Here is a 19,287-nt window from a genome sequence, read left to right as displayed (position 1 = left end):
CTCTATGGGAGGTTATGATTAGGCTCTTTATGTAATGAAGACTATGGTCTATGTATGTTAATATGAAAGCATGTTAAGGTTGACTTTACTTATGTCAAGACATGAAGTATGATTATGCATGTGAATTACACTTATGACTTCTTAATGGGTTTGCTTAGTATATGTGGGGGTATGGGACTCCATGTGTACATTGCACAAGTGAGCTTGTGAAGGGGTTGTGAGGGTGGTTTATCTATGATATGAACTAAATGGGTTATGACTAATGATGTAGTAAAGGAATGAGTCCTTATATGATGTTATGAAGTATGTTGGTCTTATGCCTATTGTTCAATGAAGATGTTATGACTTGTTGAATTTGATGAGCCTAGTCTATGTTTGTTTCCTAGGAAAACTTGGAGTTAGTAGTATTATGGGATGCTAGTTGCACATTGCACTAGTTTGACTTGGGGGTTCTCTTAGGTGATGGTCCCTATGTCAAGACTATGTCTTATGGTGTGCTTATGACTCTATGAATATATGTGGTTGGATTGATGAAGGCTATATGTAAGTTCACCTTTGGTAACCTTAAGGTGATACATTGCACCAAGTATTCCCTAAAGGTTGTTTGAGGAAAGGAGTTAAGATAAAGAGGAAGGTAATGTATTGTATGCATTGAATGTGCCTAAAATGTTATAAGTGGTTCGATGTGCTATTATAAATGGTTTCCATGTATATGATGATGTATGTTGTTTATATTGTTCCTATTGTACTAAATGTTCTTGAAGTTTCTCTAAAAAGGCATGATGCATCGTTTCCAATTAAATGTTCCTTTTAAAAACATGTTTTGCATGGTTATCAGACTTAGTGCATTCTTGTACTAACACCATTCTTCTTCATCTTTTTACACCAAGTGTAGGTGGTTGTGGCTAAAGGGCCTTACCTAGAAATAATGAGCTTGGCTTACTATTCCCAAGTTCGGGTGTGTCCTTAAAGATTCAAGGACCTTTATGTTCAAGAGTTTCCTTAAGTTCAATGTACTAGGTAGTAGTTTCTTTTGTATTGTAAGGGTTGTGTCCCTCTTGTGTTGTAGTTGTGTTTTAAGATGGCTACCTTGAGATGTAGTACTCCTATTTTGTATTCAAGGTTTAAATGAGGTGACTTTTAAGTCTTGTGTTATATTATGAAAAAGTTTTAATTTTTCCGCTATTTTTCTATGATAAATGCTATGACGAATGCTAAGGTCTTGTATAAGACCTCCGAGAGGTCGAGTACGCCGGTAACGACTAGTGGGTGCTCTCGGGTCGTTACAATGTTGGTCTTATGTCTGATGTTAAGTGAAGATGTTATGACTTGTTAAATATGATGTGCCTAGTCTATAGTGGCTTCCTAGGAACACTTGGTGTGAGTAGTATTATGGGATGCTACTTGCACATTCCACTAGTGTGACTTGGGGGTTGTCTTAGGCGATGGTTCCTATGTGAAGACTATGTCTTATGGTATGCTTGTGACTCTATGAATATATGTGGTTGGATTGATGAAGGCTATATGTAAGCTCACCCTTGGTAACCTTAAGGTCATACATTGCACCAAGTATTCCCTAAGGGTTGCTTGAGGAAAGGAGTTAAGATAAAGAGGAAGGTAATGTATTGTATGCATTCAATGTGCCTAAAATGTTATAAGTGGCTCTAGGTGCATGATGCATGGTTTCCAACTAAATGTTCCTTTTAAAAGCCTATTTGCATGGTTATCATACACAGTGCATTCTTGTATTAACACCATTCTTCTTCATCTTTTTACACCAAGTGTAGGTGGTGGTGGGTAAAGGGCCTTTCCTAGAAATGATGAACTTGGCTTACTGTTCCCAAGTTCAAGTGTGTCCTTAAAGATTCAAGGACCTTTATGTTCAAGAGTTTCCTTAAGTTCAATGTACTAGATAGTAGTTTCTTTTGTATTGTAAGAGTTGTGTCCCTCTTGTGTTGTAGTCGTGTTTTAAGATGGCTACCTTGAGATGTAGTACTCCGATTTTGTATTAAAGGTTTAAATGAGGTGACTTTTAAGTCTTGGGTTATATTAAGAAAAAGTTTTAATTTTTCCGCTATTTTTCTATGATAAATGCTATGACGAATGCCAAGGGTTTGTATAAGACCTCCGAGAGGTCGAATACGCCGGTAACGACTAGGGGGTGCTCTCGGGTCGTTACATTAAGAAAGGAATGCCACTAGCCTATCGATTCTAGAGTCTTCATTACATAAGCTCATTTATGATAGGAATGCCTTAAGCCTATTAATTTATATCCATCAACTCAAGACACATGCATTACTCATACATGAAAGGAATGTCATAGCCTATCGATTCATATTCATCAAGTCAAGACATATTCATCATACAAGAGGGGATGCCTAAGCCTACCAACTCAAGACATACATCACCACCTTACTTTCATTTATACAAGAAAAGGGTGCATAAAGCCTACCAATTCAAGATATACATCATATAGAAGAAAACCTTTCACATTCTATCATCAACATACATGAGTGTCAAATTGAGAATTAGCCTTTCAATCACAACACAAAAACCTTCAAGACATGACCTCTTTAATTTTATTGAATTCACATTCATATACTTAATAAGTAAACACCTCCACCTTTCAAGTGGATCAACATCTCTAGCACAATTCTACTTCAACATGAACATTTGGCCATAACTTGGCTTCAAGGGCATCAATCTCAAATCATCGACACATCAATAATTTACAATAATTAAGGCATAGATAATGATACAATTCAATAACCCAAAGCAATTTAGGCTTATCACCATCATAGGCTTTCATAATCAACAAACCCACTTCATAAAGGCACAATTTAGGAATTGAGAGAAATCATGGGTTCATAGAGGATTTTCATTATAAACCTTCAATTAAACATCAATACAATCAATACATGCCATTAAAAACCAGTTGAAATCGTTTGAAGTAAGAACCCATGAGATTGAGTAAATCCCTGGTTTTTCATGAACTTGAAATCTTTGAACCTTCTTCGAAATGGACTCTAGGGTGAAAGCTAGCCCTAGATGAAGGATCACCATACCTTTACTAAGATTCTCCAAGCAATTTGATGATGAAACATCTTGGAAACACCAAACCCTAGCTTCAATGGCTCCCTTTTTGTTCTTCACTAATGGAGGAATTCTAGTGAGAGAAATATTTCAGAGGTGATGGGTCTTCTTTTGATTCTATTTGGAGTGACTTAAATGAAAGGATTTAGGTCTAAAATGGTGTTATAGTTGCTAGGAAAGGAGTAGAATAAGGTAGACTCAACTTAAGAAAAGAACAAAGGACCCACAAAGTCTTAACTTAAAATTTTACCCCTTGCCCGTCTTAGCTCGCCCTTTGGACACTTGGGCTCGCCAAGTGCACTAGGCGGCTCGCCAAGTGCACCCTTGGCTCGCCCAAAGTTCCAGTAGCTCACTAAATGAGGCAGTCCACTTGGTGGGCTAAAGGGGAGATGGGCGACTCGCCAAGCTGGTTGGCAAGCTTGGGCTTAGCTCTCCCTTTGGTCCAACACCTTGGCCAAATGGGCAGTCTACTAGGCGAGCACAAGGGCGATCAAACAGCCCCATCGCCAAACAGCCTCTCAAGGAACAAGGCTTCTTTCACCCTTTCTTTCTATCCTAGGCCCTTTCTTGCACCCTAGGCTTCCACCTTGCCCCACACATCAACCTAAAGTTACACTAACCCAAACGTCAAGGCTCTAGTTCAACCTATCATTTTTTGAGTCGTTATGTTATCCCCCACTTAATTACATTTGTCCTTGAATGACACTTAAAATACATTAAGGGAAAAACGACTCAAGACTAGTAGCCTAACAATCATGCAACATCATAAACAATGCATAAACATGGGACGAAACATCAACTCCACATCAATAAGCTCTATACAACATAAGCAAGAAGGAACTACATCTACAAACTCAATATGCATCATAACCTCATCATTTCTCATTTCATTGGAGGAACTACCTTCTCCAACATAAATCATGCTCATCACAACATCATTAAGCTCATTATGCAATTACACTCCAAAGAACATTTAGGCATGTTCAATATTCACCTCATGAAGCATATAAACAACTCATAATAGATGCATATTTAACATGAGGAACATAAATCGTGAAAACTCATTTTTCTCATATAAACAAGAATTCAACTAGAACATGCATAACTTAACGAGACCATGGAAACACATTTTCACATAAGACTCTAAAACATGAAACAAGCTACAAGGAACTCTAGGTCTCAAGCATGAATAAGTATAGAAGTAAAGAGATAAGGATATCAACACTCTCAACAACCTTACTATTCAACATACCATCCCTCACTTAAGGGTAAAACCATCTAAGGCTAACATGAAAACAACACAAAAAACTCAACAAGACATTCACAACCATAAGGAACTATCAACTTACCGGTACCTTCATCAAGATTAGCACCTTTGCCCTCTTTGGCTTGAAGTGCATAGAAACGGTTCTTATTTGGAACATTAATACCCGGGCCACTCTTTCTCACTTGATTATCACTTTAGCCACACCTATAACGCCCACTAGTACCGGCTAGGCACTTCCCATGATGCCTCTTCCCACAAGTGGTACAAAGAAGTTTAGAAAATGGAGGTCCACCACCTCTCTCCTCAGTATCCTTAGGAGCACTTGAAGAATCTTGGTTAATGGGTTCTCTTCTTAAACCTAGGTTGACCTTGCTCATCGGACCTACCCCTTTTCAACTCCCTACTCTTCCTCTTATGTTTGGACTCCTCAATCGATTGAGCATACACCATAAGCCTAGAAATATCCATATCATTATGGAGCATCGTCGTCCGACACTCTTCCTCATCTATGTTTGATATCTCCATCACATACCTACTGATCTCATCCCTAGGGTTAGACACCAAAGATGGAGCATACTTAGACAAGAGAGTATATTTCAAGGAATGCTCCTCAACACTCATGCTACCTTGCTTAAGATTGATAAACTCCTCAACCCTACACTGCCTCTTCTCACGGGGAAAGTACATACCAAGGAATTCCCTCATAAACTCCTCCCATTTTATAGGACCCGCTTCTAAAGGCCTATTGTTTTTCCATTGATTGAACCACACTTGGGCAACCTCTTTCAATTGATAGGAAAGCAACTCCGCTTTCTCACTAGAAGAAACCCCCATAGCATTGACTATCTTATAAGCTTCATCCAAGAATTCTTAGGGATCCTCTCCCACTCTAGAGCTAAGAAAAATAGGAGTATTCATCCTCACAAAGTCTCTCAACCTTGAGGCCACGGTAGTCTCATTAGCATTCACCCTAGGCCCCACATCTCGGTTAACTTGAGTCGTCATGGCTTGAGTTAGGGTTAGAGAATCTGTCCTAATCTCTTCATTAGTCATGTCCGGGGGAACCACCAGAACTTCATTCTCTTGAAGCACTTGGTCACCTTGAGGACCTTGGGGAGGAACTCCCTCATTCATAATCTTCTCTTCCATCCTTCTTGGGTTAGCCCTTGTATTCATATTGTATAAACTCAAGAGAAGGGTTAGGAAAAGGACATCTATAAACTAAACTCTAAGGCACGACTTTAAAAATATGAAAGAAATGTAACTTTCTAACGTCCTATAGCCTCTCGCTTATAGATGTGTCGCAACTCCCACCGATGAACAACACTCTACTAGATGTGGCTTGTTAGGCATCGATCTTAAGAACTATTCCCAAAACCTTATGCTCTGATACCATGTTTGTAACAACCCGAGAGCACCCCCTAGTCATAACACGGCGTACTCGACCCCGATGGGGTCATATACAAGCCTCATAGCATTCATAACATTCGATATAAGAAAAATAGTGTGGAATTAAAACTTATTTAAAAATCATTCAAAAGACACAGCGGAAGTCTAAGTCTCACATGGACATCTTAACAATGTACTCGAAAACTAAAGTAGGAACACGGACCTTTACAATCAAAAGACTTGAATTCTCTATTACATGAACAAAAGGAAACATAAACAATCTTGTCCTCGATTCCTTGAGGACATACCAAGTCTTGGGGAAACTCAAGCCAAGCACTTCAATTCTATCTAAAAACAATCACTTGCCGAAACCTAAACTTGTAGTAAAAAGGGAGAAATATGGATTAGCACACAAAAATGTACTAAGTATGATGACCATACAAAAACATGCTTTCAAAGGGACATTTAGTGGGAAACCATGCATTATGACACTTTTTAGAAATATCATGTATAATAGCATAAGAGACATACAATACAAGTATAATCATCATGCAATCATAATACCACATTTAGACAATATCATCATGTAAACCATTACCGTTTTCCTTAGACACTCACTCCAAGTAACCTCACGATATGCCTTGTGCAATGCATGGATAGTGTCCCATACAATTATCCACACCAAGGCACCACATTAAAGGTCACCAAAGTGAACTTACCATTCCTTCATTTTCACCTTTACACAATATCCATGCATACGATACATAACATTTCATAAGGCATGACAAGGGAAAATAACTCATAATCAAACCCAAGTATAGCATGCATATCACATTTGAACATTTAAGAGTCAACATTCTTCAATAACTTCATTTAGGACACATTTATGCATTTAGAGAACTATCATACATTTAGTCATTAAGACTTACGGAACTCACTGAATCCCTTTCAAACCCTACTCGTGCAATATACAAGTAGCATCCCATACTACTACCTACACTTTGTAGACCTATCAAGTAACTAGAGTGCACATCTAACGTGATGGGAATGAGCGCTTAACCGACATAGACCATGCAGGCTAGACATGGAATTCGATGTCATATAGCCCCACACCGTAAAGAGGTGTTCTACTTGCCTAAGGTAGAATGGTAATATTAGCTCAGATTGAATCTACCGAATAATATCCTATATGGGCACATAGTTCTGGGATTGGAATATTTTCATTGGAACTCTATCCTAACATTGGGAGATTTCGATCTTACCATATCCACTCGGTGCTTAGCCTACATTCCCATAGATTATTTCATACACATTACATTAATGTACTAGGGTGGAATTCCGTAGGCCTATCGACCCTTGATACCTTATTACCAAGGAAGGAATGCTATAAGCCTATTGATCCATGGTACATTCAAAGATATATCTAGGGTCCTCATAAAAAGAATTCCATAAGGCTATCGATTCATGGTCCCTCATTACATTTTATACTCATGAAAGGAATGCTATAAGACTATCGATTCATGATACCTCATTACATTCTTATACTCATGAAAGGAATGATATAAGCCTATCGATTCATGGTATATTGACTCATTAAGAAAGGATTGTCACTATCCTATCGATTCTAGAGTCTTCATTACATTAGCTCGTTTATGAAAGAATGCCTTAAGCCTATCGATTCATATCCATCAACTCAATACATATTCATTACTCATACATGAAAGGAATGCCATAGCCTATCGATTAATATTCATCAAGTCAACACACATTCATCATACAAGAGAGGATCCCCAAGCCTACCAACTCAAGACATACATCATCACCTTACTTTCATTTATCCAAGAAAAGGGTGCATAAAGCCTACCAATTCAAAATATACATCATATAGAAGAAAGCCCTTCACATTCTATCATCAACATACATGAGTGTCAAATTGAAAATTAGCCTTTCAATCACAACACAAATACCTTCAAGACATGATCACTTTAATTAACTTCATTGAATTCACATTCATATACTTAGTAAGTAAACACCTCCATCTTTCAAGTGGATCAACTTCTCTAGCATAATTCTACTGCAACATGTACATTTAACCATAACTTGCCTTCAAGGCCATGAATCTCAAATCATCAACACACCAACAATTTACCATAATCAATGCATAGATAATGATAAAATTCAATAACCCAAAGCAATTTAGACATATTACCATCATAAGCTTTCATAATCAACCAACCCACTTCATAAAGATACAATTTAGGAATTGAGAAAAAATCATAGGTTCATAGAGGATTTTGCCATAAACCTTCAATTAAACATCAATACAATCAATATATGCCATTTGAAATCGTTTGAAGGAAGAATCCATGAGATTGACTAAAACCTTAGGTTTTTCATGAACTTGAAAACTTTGAAACTTCTTTGAAATTGAATCTAGGGTGAAACCTAACCCTAGATGAAGGATCACCGTACCTTTATTAAGATTCCCCAGGTGATTTGATGAAGAAACACCTTGGAAACACCAAACCCTAGATTCAATGGCTCCTTTCTTCTTCTTCTCTAATGGAGGAATTCTGGTGAGAGTAATATTTGAGAGGAGATGGGTCTTCTTTTGATTCTATTTGGAGTGACTTAAATGAAAGGATTTAGGTCTAAAATGGTCTTATAGTAGCTAGGAAAGGAATAGAATAAGGTAGACTCAGCTTACGAAAAGAACTAAGGACCCACAAAGTCTTAACTTAAAATTATGCCCCTTGCCCGTCTTAGTTTACCCTTTGGACACTTGGGCTCGCCAAGTGCACTAAGCGACTCGCCAAGTGCACTAGGCGACTCGCCAAGTGCACCCTTGGCTCGCCCAAACTTCCAGTAGCTCACTAAATGGGCAGTCCACTTGGTGGGATAAAGGGGAGGTGGGAGACTCGCCAGCTGGTTGGCGAACTTAGGCTTAGTTCGCCCTTTCGTCCAGCACTTTGGCCAAATGGGCAGTCCACTAGGCGAGCACAAGGGCACAAGGGAGATTCACCCAATCCTTTGGGCGATCAAACAGCCCCATCGCCAAACAACCCCTCAAGGAACAAGGCTTCTTTCACCCGTTCTTGCTAGCCTATGCCCTTTTTTGCACCCTAGGCTTCCACCTTGACCCACTTAAGTTCCAAAATAGCCTACACATCAACACAAAGTTAATCTAACCCAAACATCAAGGCTCTAGTTAAACTTATCATTTTACGAGTCGTTACATGAAGGCACAGAGGACGGAGTAGGCAAAGATGCCTCTGCAGGTATCTAATCAATATCCATTTATGGGGATGTATCCACCGGAGTTGCTCTATTCATGTCATCCTACTCTCGTGTGTACTCGGCCTCATTACGCCGGATGTTAGTGGAGGAAGAAGGGGTAACCTCGCTATCTCTCGTATCATCCTGGGGGACTTCAGCATGCCTACACAACTCCGTGATTAGCACGGGAAATGGTAGGGAGGTATGACTCTGCTTGGCCATCATAGCCATCTCTTTCTTTATGAGGAGTCCCAAGTCAATGCTCATCTGGCATATGATAGATCCAAGGCAGGCTTCCTTAGGGTGGCGTCGGATGTACTCGTTTGTAGGTGGCATTATGGTGTTGTTAATGAATCCAAACTAGAACAGAGCAGCGATGCTCAAATCCCTCTTTTCTATGGGGACCCCTACCTCGATCCACCCCGGGATGGTATCAGATATCAATGGGGCCAACCAACCCTTCAGGTCATCCAAAGACTGCGTAATTGGCAAACCCTCATATGTTGTTGTAGCTCCAAGACCCTTTCTGAGTACAATATTTATGCTCTTCCTATTGCAGCTAACTTCCTTACCCCTGACCATGACCGACTTAATTGTTCTGAACTCAATGGCCTTCTTCTTGTTCTTGGGGATCGGGTCACTGTACACTATATAGAATTCCTAGACCCATGAAGGAATATAGGGGCCTCGGGGTCTGGTGAACTGTTCGAATCTATTGAAATGAAAAGTGTCCCTCACCCTAAAATATTTGCCTTAAAGGCCCTCTGTATATAGCAACTTCTCCTCGAGGATAGTTCGCAATCCATCACCTTTCAACCTGTTGAGAAGCCTGGGATGAGGGACGACTGGTGGCACTGGAGCCACAGGAGGTGCCGAAGCTGGCACTGAGTCTGCTGGTGTGTGAACTGGAGGGACTCTAGATGAGTCAAGGCAAGATCTAGCACAGATCTCAGCCCACCGGGACTGTAAGGCTGGTCATCCTCAGACTCAGATAAAACAGCCTGGGAGGTAGCAATCACTCTCTCAGATGTGGGCATCTTGTCCCTGTTCTAACCTCCAGTTGGAGGCTCTTGCCTTCCTCTTTTTGGAGGATTTGATCCCACTTCATTAATTGTGATACATCGTGCTCTTTTTTAAGGTTGCATGTCGATGTTGGTCCTTACCAAGTCCATAAAAACATCAAGAAAAATTAGACACATTTAAATGAAAACCATAGAAAAATAACAGTTGCAGACAGACTCGTCGAATCGGTCGGTGAGTTGCTGAATCACTTTGGCGAGCTAGATCGCGCTCGCCGTATGGATTTCCTCAAAAATCTCAGAAAAATTTAGCATGTCGGTGATGGGAAGGCCTTTGGGCTAATCGCCGACAACATTCGGCAAGAAAGGATTAGCCAGCCAAAAGTTACAGTACATATAAAGGTCAGGGGTGCAGACAAAGGGCAATCAAGAAAGACTTTTGGCCAGTCGCCGAGTGCCTTCGGCAACCTCAAGCTTCTCACCAAAAGTTATAGAACCAAACTCCTAATTTAGCATGAAATTAAAGGCGAGATGGGAAACTTCGGGGAGCTCGACCCAGCTCGCCAAACGACCCAACGTTCCTACTTTCAACCCAACTTCTCGAATTCAACCCCGTAACCCCCAAAAACAACATCAAAGCATGCACCCAACAAATTAAAACAAGACCCAATACACCCATTACCCCGGGATACTCAAACTTCTCCCAGTTTTACCATATTTGGCCATTTGACAACTTTTGCCCTTAAGAATGACATCACCCGATCTATCTTTGGGCATATTACGTCATTTGGCACAAAAACGGGTTACTTAGACTTCACCTGACTAGACTCAACAACATGCAAGCCCAACCCCAAAGAATTTAACCAATTTCAAGGCACAAAATTACGTGAATTCAACATTATAAACATTACAGGCAAGATTATCAAATTAACGTAGGCACACACATAAAAAAATTATGATTAGAGTGGCACAGGACCTCATCACTAAGATAAGATCATTGAAAATGAATACAAAATTGCTAAATCAAGATTCGGGGTTTAGAAAACCAACCTTTGATGCCGATTAAATAATTTGAAAAGCTAGGTGGCAAAGTATTCAAACTCCGAGCACCAATCAATGACTAAAATACTTTAAAAATACAAAAATATTGAAAGCTAAAGTGCGGGTGTGAGTTCGGGAAGATTAAAAGTGAGGGAAAGTTAAAGAATTTAAAAGTTTAAACCTTTGGCTTTTACAAACAGTCCAATTCTCGCCAATTTGGGGACATTAGGTCTTGCTTGCCAACCCACTCGGCGACTTGCCAAATGGTCACTTACCTCACCGAGTTTTACAGGACCTCTAGTTAATGTGGGGGTCCAAATGGCAGAATAGATCGGGATCGCCGACCCGGTCGGTGATTCGTCAATCATTTCCTGGGCTTGCCGAATTTTACAGACTCCAATTCAAAATTGTCTTGAGTTCAATGGTGGTCTAGGTCGGGATCGCCGACCTCTTCTGCGATGCGCCTACTGGACTATTAGCTCGCCCACATGCACTTTTTTAAACACATTCCACACTTTAACCTGCCAAATCAACACCACATTATTTCAAAATAAAAAATAAAGTGGTAAAACCTTGGGTTGCCTCCCAAGATGCATCTTAGTTAAAGTCATGTCACGATGCAAGTCCCCACATAAGTTCCATTAGTGGGGTTTGCCTCATTCTCATATGGAAACCCCTTTTCTGGCTCTGGGATAAGACAAAGCAGCACTTGGTCCATTTGGAACTCTAGTAGCTGAATGAACATGGCATGACAGGTTGTCAGTTGATTCAGCATCAAGACATTTTCTCTTATCTCCTACAACACTCTGTCATGTTCTTCGACTTTGTGAAGGATGAGTAAGAGCACCTCTTCAATTTGTCCCCCCTCTTGCTACTTCATCTTTCGACGCTCGTGAGGAGGGATATACTTGTCCTTCTTTTTGGATAATAACTCCAAGTACTTGACCTTTTGGGTCAAAATATCCAGCTGACCCAACAAAGTGGCCGAGTCTTGGTCCTTTTCTTTCTCCATCTTCTCCTTGTTGGCTTTGGCCACACAATCAAGGAGTTGGGCTGTGGTCTCATAGGAATGTCGCATCAAGCATCCTGAAAAGAGTTGATTAATCATTATTCTATTTTCGGGGCTCAGTCCCCGGTAGAAACATTCCAGAAGTAGTTTATCCAGAATCTCATGAGTTGGGCATTGTTGCAATAGGATTATAAACCTTTGCCACAACTCATAAATGGAATCACCCTCTAATTGCTTGAAATTTAGGATGTCATCCCTAAAATTCATCTATCTCGAAGGAGGGTGATCCATTGGGTTACTGTTGCTACCAAATATGTTCCAATTCTCTGCTCAAAACAGCAACACACCAAAACCAAAACTAAAAAATAAGTTAGTTCAACTATAACTAACACGAACAAAATTCAACTTAACTAAAAATTCACAAGTAACACCACTCCCGGCAGTGGAGACATTTTGATTAATAACATTTCAAAGATACTTTATCTAATAGAAAGCGTCAATGATCATTAGTTAGTAATATAACCCAACTAAGTGAGTTGGGGTTGAATCCCACAAGGAGTGGTACGTACTCGAGAATCAATAGAAAAGCATGAATATACTCAAGTCAATCATAGCTAAAAACATTTACGAATAAAGGCATGGTTCAAGTTAGAGGTGACACAAGTGTCAAATAACAGGGGGATTTGATTTCAACTATCAGCTACACAGCAAATAACACGAAAATAGCAAGTATAGAGACGGGTTCTTGGGATGTGATCGAATTATGCACTAATTTAGATAATTGGGTAGTTGCAATTGCTAGTATATACTTGTAAATTAGTGAATAAGCTAGACTTTAGTGGGGATAAACTTTCTCTCGAACAGTTTACCCCGAATCAAATTGGTTTCTCTCAAACACCAATAAGCAACAATTAAGAACAACCTTCACTTTAGTCCATTCACTATCTCGAGCTGAATGTGTGGAAAAGGGTTTAAGATTCACTCTCTCGATCAGAACCCATGACAACCCAATACCAACAAACCATCGAGTAAGTAATCTTTGTTTTAAAACCTCTCTCTTGAGCAACCCAAAAACGCGAAGGTAGAGTTTCCTTTGCAACTACAACCCTTTAGATTAAGCCACAATTACTGAATGAAATCTCTTTAAAATGGCATTTACACTATCAATTAATAGTACCCAACAACTAAATCAACCCATAATCACATAATCACACCCCAAGAATTGGGGTTTTAGCTAGACATCATAAAAAGGTGAAAATCATAACCAAATTGTGTTTCCATTAACTGGGTAAGATTAATATCGTCTTTACAGAGGTCAAAGATGAAGAATATTCAACACCCATTTCCAATTTCTTAGAAATGGAAATCTTCAAATCTTCAAAGCTAAGGAGAAATGTCTCTATTCTCACTTCTCCACTCTAAAACTGATAATTAATAAAAGTTGGTTTAAAAAATCTGATACTAAACTAAAAATTCAAACATGTATTTATAGTCGCCAAAAATGTGTTACGAAGGACCATTCGGCGCAATAAGTTGGGATCGCCGATCCAGTCGGCGATCCGCCCTTTGGTCAGTTCCATCGCCTTTTAGCTTTGGCCTTCAGCAACTTCACGTTCTGTAACTTTAGACGATATAGCACTGTATCGCGGAACCGTTCACCAACTCGCCAACTGCTCCTTTCTATCACCAACTTGATTTTATCCTTCAGAGCTTGGCACACTGGAACATTAGGTGAGACCATGGCCATTCGGCGACTCGCCAAATGGTTTAGGCGATCCTAAGGCCTTTTTTCTTCGTTCTTTCAGCTGCCTTGTTCCTTTTTTCTCATTAGTGTCCATGCTTTGTTCCTCAATCTAAATACCTGAAAATCAAGGATTTACATCAGTTAATGGCACAAAATATGCATTTGAGGACACTAAATCTATTAAAATAAAGTCCAAAATAAGTCCAAATCGTGGACTCATCAGGCTTGAAGAAACAAGACTTCTTCACTCAATTTCTTGGGAGAATCACAACTAAGGTATGGTAGCCCTTAATCCATGGATAGTTTTCATCCATGGAGTCCCTCCAAACTCAATTTCAAAACTAGTGATTTCCCCAAAAGTTAGGGTTTGACTTCAATCTTCTGGGATCTTTCCAAAAAATGTTTTAATGGTTTACCTATGATGGATTATGATTGAATTAATGATTTATTGTTGATTTATGATGAAATCCCCCCAAGAACCCACGAAAACCCATATTCCTCAATTATGATCTTGTGATGTGGGTGTGATGATTTTAAGAGGATGATATGAGAGTATGCTTGTTATAGTTGGGTTACTTGAATTAGGTCATTATTCATGTCTAATGTAGCTATTCTAACTGCTGATGGAAATATGATCTATGTTCCTTGAAGGACAAAGTATGAGAATTATGTATGATTATTATAGTTATGTATATGCTTTATGAACACTTTAAGAGTAAAGATATTATGACTATGATCTCGTTGTTTTGTTTTTGGAGGTTATCCTCATGTACACATTTATGCATGAATATCATATGATGTGAAAGGTTTGTCACATGTAGTGATTATAAGGTTGGAAGAATAGTCTTTCCTATTGAATCCATGAAGTATAGTATGAATTATGTTGGATGAAGTGCCAAGACATTCTTTCAGGAATATGAACTTCAGTAAAGACTTAATATGTAATCTATGGGAATTAACTCTTAGCACCGAGTGGATATGAATATGAAATTAAAATTGTCTACCTTAGTTGAGTCTGGGTTTCTAGTAGCAATCTTCTTATACCATAACTATGTGACCACATAGGTCTTTATCTAGTGGATCCACCTAAGCTAAGAGTATAGTTCTACCTTAGGCAAGTAGAGAAACCCCTTTTCGATGTGGGGTAGACACCGGATTCATGTTAGCTCACATGGTCTATGTCGGTTAAGGCTCATTCCCACTAGTACAATAATATGAACAAGAATATGAAATATGGACTATTGTTACTTAAGGAGCTTTACTTAGTATGGTTGGGATTATGGGATCTCACTCATGCATTGCACAAGTAGGCTTTGAGGGTATCTATGTTATGTTCCTTTTTATGAAGTGATGATCTATGAGTTGATTATGTTTATGACATATGCTTTTCCACTATCTTCAAAAAGAAGCTTTCACTTAGGAAATTGCATATATTCAACTAAAATGTCCTTTTTAGCATGTTTTCAAGGTTTTCATGCATGGCTATCATACTTGGTACATTTTAATACTAACCCATATTTTCCTATATTTTTCCAAGTGTAGGGTCCGGTTATCAAGGTGGTCCCCATTGTGACTAGATCTTGAAATTGATCATTCTCCTTGCTAGTTGGTGAGTCCTCATGGTTTGAGGACGGATATTGTCATTTAGTAGATTCATTCTTGTATTTTCACTACAATATTATATTGTGTTGGTTGTGACCTATTTTGACTCAAGTATTATAATAGATGGCTAATTGAGACATCTCTAGACTTCCGCTTTCCTATATGAAAGTTTTTGGACTTAAATATGTTTTAACTCTTTATTGTTCTTCACTTATGTTATTATATGCTAAGTGGATTACATGTTTCCTTTCAGGGTTCCATGTGCCTTATTACATCTAGGGGGTACACTTGGGTTGTGACAAACTTGGTTATCAAAGCACACAGTTTTGAATAATTCTAGGATGATGTCTCATATGCCACGTGTAGTAGAGTCTTGTTAATGGGTGTGAAGCGCGCCACACTTATGAATGGGAGTCTATAAGATGTTTAGAAAATTTTACTTCTTTCATTACTCTTAAGTCGTGCCTTAGAATTTAAGTCTATAAAGTACCTCTCCTAATCCTTATGTTGTGTCTTCAAGAAATGAATACACGAAGGGCTAATGTTAGAAGGATGGAAGAGGAGAATAGGAATCAAGAAGCTCCTCCCCAAGATCCTCAAGCTTTGATTGATCCTTTGGCTATGTCAAATAAGGATGTTAGGTCGGCTTTTCAAATGTTGGCCCGAGCTTTGGACGCTAAAACACATAGAGATGTGGTAGCTCCGGTCAATACTAATGTGAATTCGGCGTCTTCTAGGGTTAGTGATTTGTGTAGAATGAACCATCCCTAGTTCCATGACTCCAAACTGCGAGAGGACCCTCAATAATTTGTGGAAGAGGTTTACAATATACTTGACAATATGGGGGTGACTTCAGTAGAGAAAGTGGAGCTAGACTCTTACTAATTGAATTGTGTTGCTCAAGTATGGTATACTCAATGGAAGAACCATAGGCCGGTAGGAGCGGGCACGGTTGAGTGGGAAACATTCAAATCAACATTTCTTGGTAAATTCTTTCCCTGAGATTTGAGGGAAGCTAAGGTGGAGGAATTTATTAACCTTCTCCAAGGAGGTTTGAGTGCGAAAGAGTATTCCCAAAAATTCACTCAATTGTCCAAGTATGCTCCAACTTTAGTGTCAGATTTAAGGGATGAGATGAGTAGATTTTTGATGGGTGTGTCCGGCTTGGTTGAAGAAAAATGTCGTACGCCACTACTCCCTGATAACATGGATATCTCAAGGCTTATGGTGTACGCTCAACAAATTGAGGAGTCAAAACTCAAGAAAAGGCATAGAGAGGTGAAAAGTGCTAGAACCGGTGATGGGAACTTTTCCAATGCTAGGTCCGATTGACAAGGTCGACCAAGGTTCAAACAACGGTTCTCCAACAAAAGATCTTCTAGTGCTCCTCCAAGGGTCAACAATGATAGGTCTTCCAACCGTAAACCTCAAGGAGGTAATAGTTGTTGTTCTTATGTTGCTAGGCCTAATTATGCAAAATGTGGTAGAGAGCATCATGGAAAGTGTCTTGTTGGTACCGATGGGTCTTTTAGTTATAGGAAGGTTGGCCACAAAATGAGAGATTGTCAAATGCTCAAGGCTAAGGGAAGGGAATATAAACAAGCTCCTCTAAGTGGTTCCCAGTACAATGCTCAAAAGCAAAACAACTTTTATGCTCTTCAATCCCGATGAGACCAAGAGAGCTCCCCATATGTGGTAATCGGCATGTTAAAAGTCTTTTATATTGATATATATGACTTGTTAGAATCTGGTGCAACTTTTTCCTTTGTGACACCTTTTGTGGCCATAAAGTTTGAAATACTCCTCGAAATGTTAGTGGAACCTTTTTCGGTCTCTACCCCGATTGATGACTCGGTAGTGGCTAAGCCGGTTTATAGAAGTTGTCCCATTTCCTTGTCCCATAGAGTTACTTTGGTGGATTTAGTAGAGTTTGACATGTTAGACTCTTATGTGATTTTAGGTATGGATTAGTTGCATGCATGTTATGCCTCTATAGATTGTAGCACTCGGGCGGTTAAATTCCAATTTCCAAATAAACCTATTTTAGAATGGAAAGGGGGGGGGGGGGGGAATTCTATCCCTAGAGGTCAATTTGTTTTTTTGCCTTAAAGCTAGGAAAATGATCTCCCAAGGGGATATTTACCATCTTGTTAGGGTGATGGATGTTGAGTCCGAAACCACTTCTCTAGAGTCAGTTTTGATAGTGAATGAGTTCCCGGATATTTTCCCCGATGATTTGCCCGATATTCCTCCCAAGTGGGAAATAGATTTTGGCAATTACCTTCTTCCGGATACACACCCTATCTCCATTCATCCTTATAGAATGGTTGGGGGGGAGTTAAAGGAGTTGAAAGAACAACTAAAGGATTTGCTAAACAAGGATTTTATTCAACCGAGTATCTCTCCTTGGGGTGCTCCAGTGTTGTTTGTTATAAAGAAGGATGGGTCTCTTAGAATGTGAATAGATTATCGTCAATTGAATAAAGTGACCATTAAGAAAAAGTATCCCCTTCAAGAATTGATGACTTGTTTGACCAACTTCAAGGAGCTAGTTATTTCTCCAAGATTGATTTTCGTTCGGGTTAACACTAATTGAGGGTGAGAGGAGTTTATATTTCCAAGAAGGCTTTCCGAACAAGATATGGTCACTATGAATTTCTATTAATTTCCTTGGGTTTGACTAACACTCTGCGACATTCATGCACTTAATGAATAAAGTGTTTCGAAAATATCTTGACATGTCTATTATAGTGTTTATCGATGATATTTTGATCTAATCAAGGAGTGAGAATGAACATGTTGACAATTTGAGAGTTGTATTTCAAGTTCTTAAGGACCATCAATTTTTTGCAAAGTTTAGCAAGTGTGAGTTTTGGTTAAGCTCTGTAGCATTCCTTGGTCATATTGTGTCAAGCAGTGGTATTGAGGTATATCCTAAGAAGACAGATGCGGTCAAGAGTTGGCCTAGACCTCTTACTCCTTCTGATATTACAACATTCTTGGGTTTGGCCCGTTACTATAGGAGGTTTGTTGATGGGTTTTCCTCTATTGCTTCTCCATTGACGGCTTTGACTCAAAAGAAGGCTAAGATTGTGTTGTCGAAAGCTTGTGAGAAGAGTTTCCAAGAGCTGAAAGATAGACTTACTTTTGCTCCGTTGTTGACCTTATCAGAGGGTACATATGGTTTTGTGATGTATTGTGATGCCTCTAGAGTAGGATTGGGATGTGTTCTTATGCAAAATAGTAAGGTGATTTCCTATGCTTCAAGGCAACCTAAAGTTCATAAGAAGAATTATCCGACCCATGACCTTGAGGTAGCGGCGGTTGTGTTTGCCTTAAAAATATGGAGGCATTATCTATATGGGGTACATGTTGACTTTTTCACGAATAACAAGAGTCTACAATATGTATTTAGTCAAAAGGACTTGAATTTTTGCCAAAGGAGGTGGTTAGAATTATTGAAGGAATATGATATGAGTGACGTTTATCACCCCGGCGAAGCTAATGTGGTAGAGGATGCCCTTAGTAGATTTTTCATGGGTAGTGTGGCTCATGTAGAGGTTGGGAAGAAACAATTGGTTCGTGATGTGCATAGGTTGGCCCAGTTAGTTGTTCAACTCGTGGATTCCACCAAGGGTGGTGTCATGGTCAATAATGGCTCTGAATTATCCTTTGTGATGGATGTGAAGTCTAAGAAAGACCTTGATCCTCTATTAGATGAGTTGAAAGAGTCGGTACTAAAAAACTCCGTTGAGGCTTACTCCCAAGAGGCAGATCGGGTTCTTAGGTACCAAGGTCGGTTATGTGTAACGGATGTGAGGGAGAAAAATCAAGAAGAAGCCGATAA

This window comes from Solanum tuberosum, unplaced genomic scaffold (genome assembly GCF_000226075.1).
Source record: "Solanum tuberosum cultivar DM 1-3 516 R44 unplaced genomic scaffold, SolTub_3.0 scf00170, whole genome shotgun sequence".
Lineage (NCBI taxonomy): Eukaryota > Viridiplantae > Streptophyta > Magnoliopsida > Solanales > Solanaceae > Solanum > Solanum tuberosum.
This window is presented reverse-complemented; position numbering follows the sequence as displayed.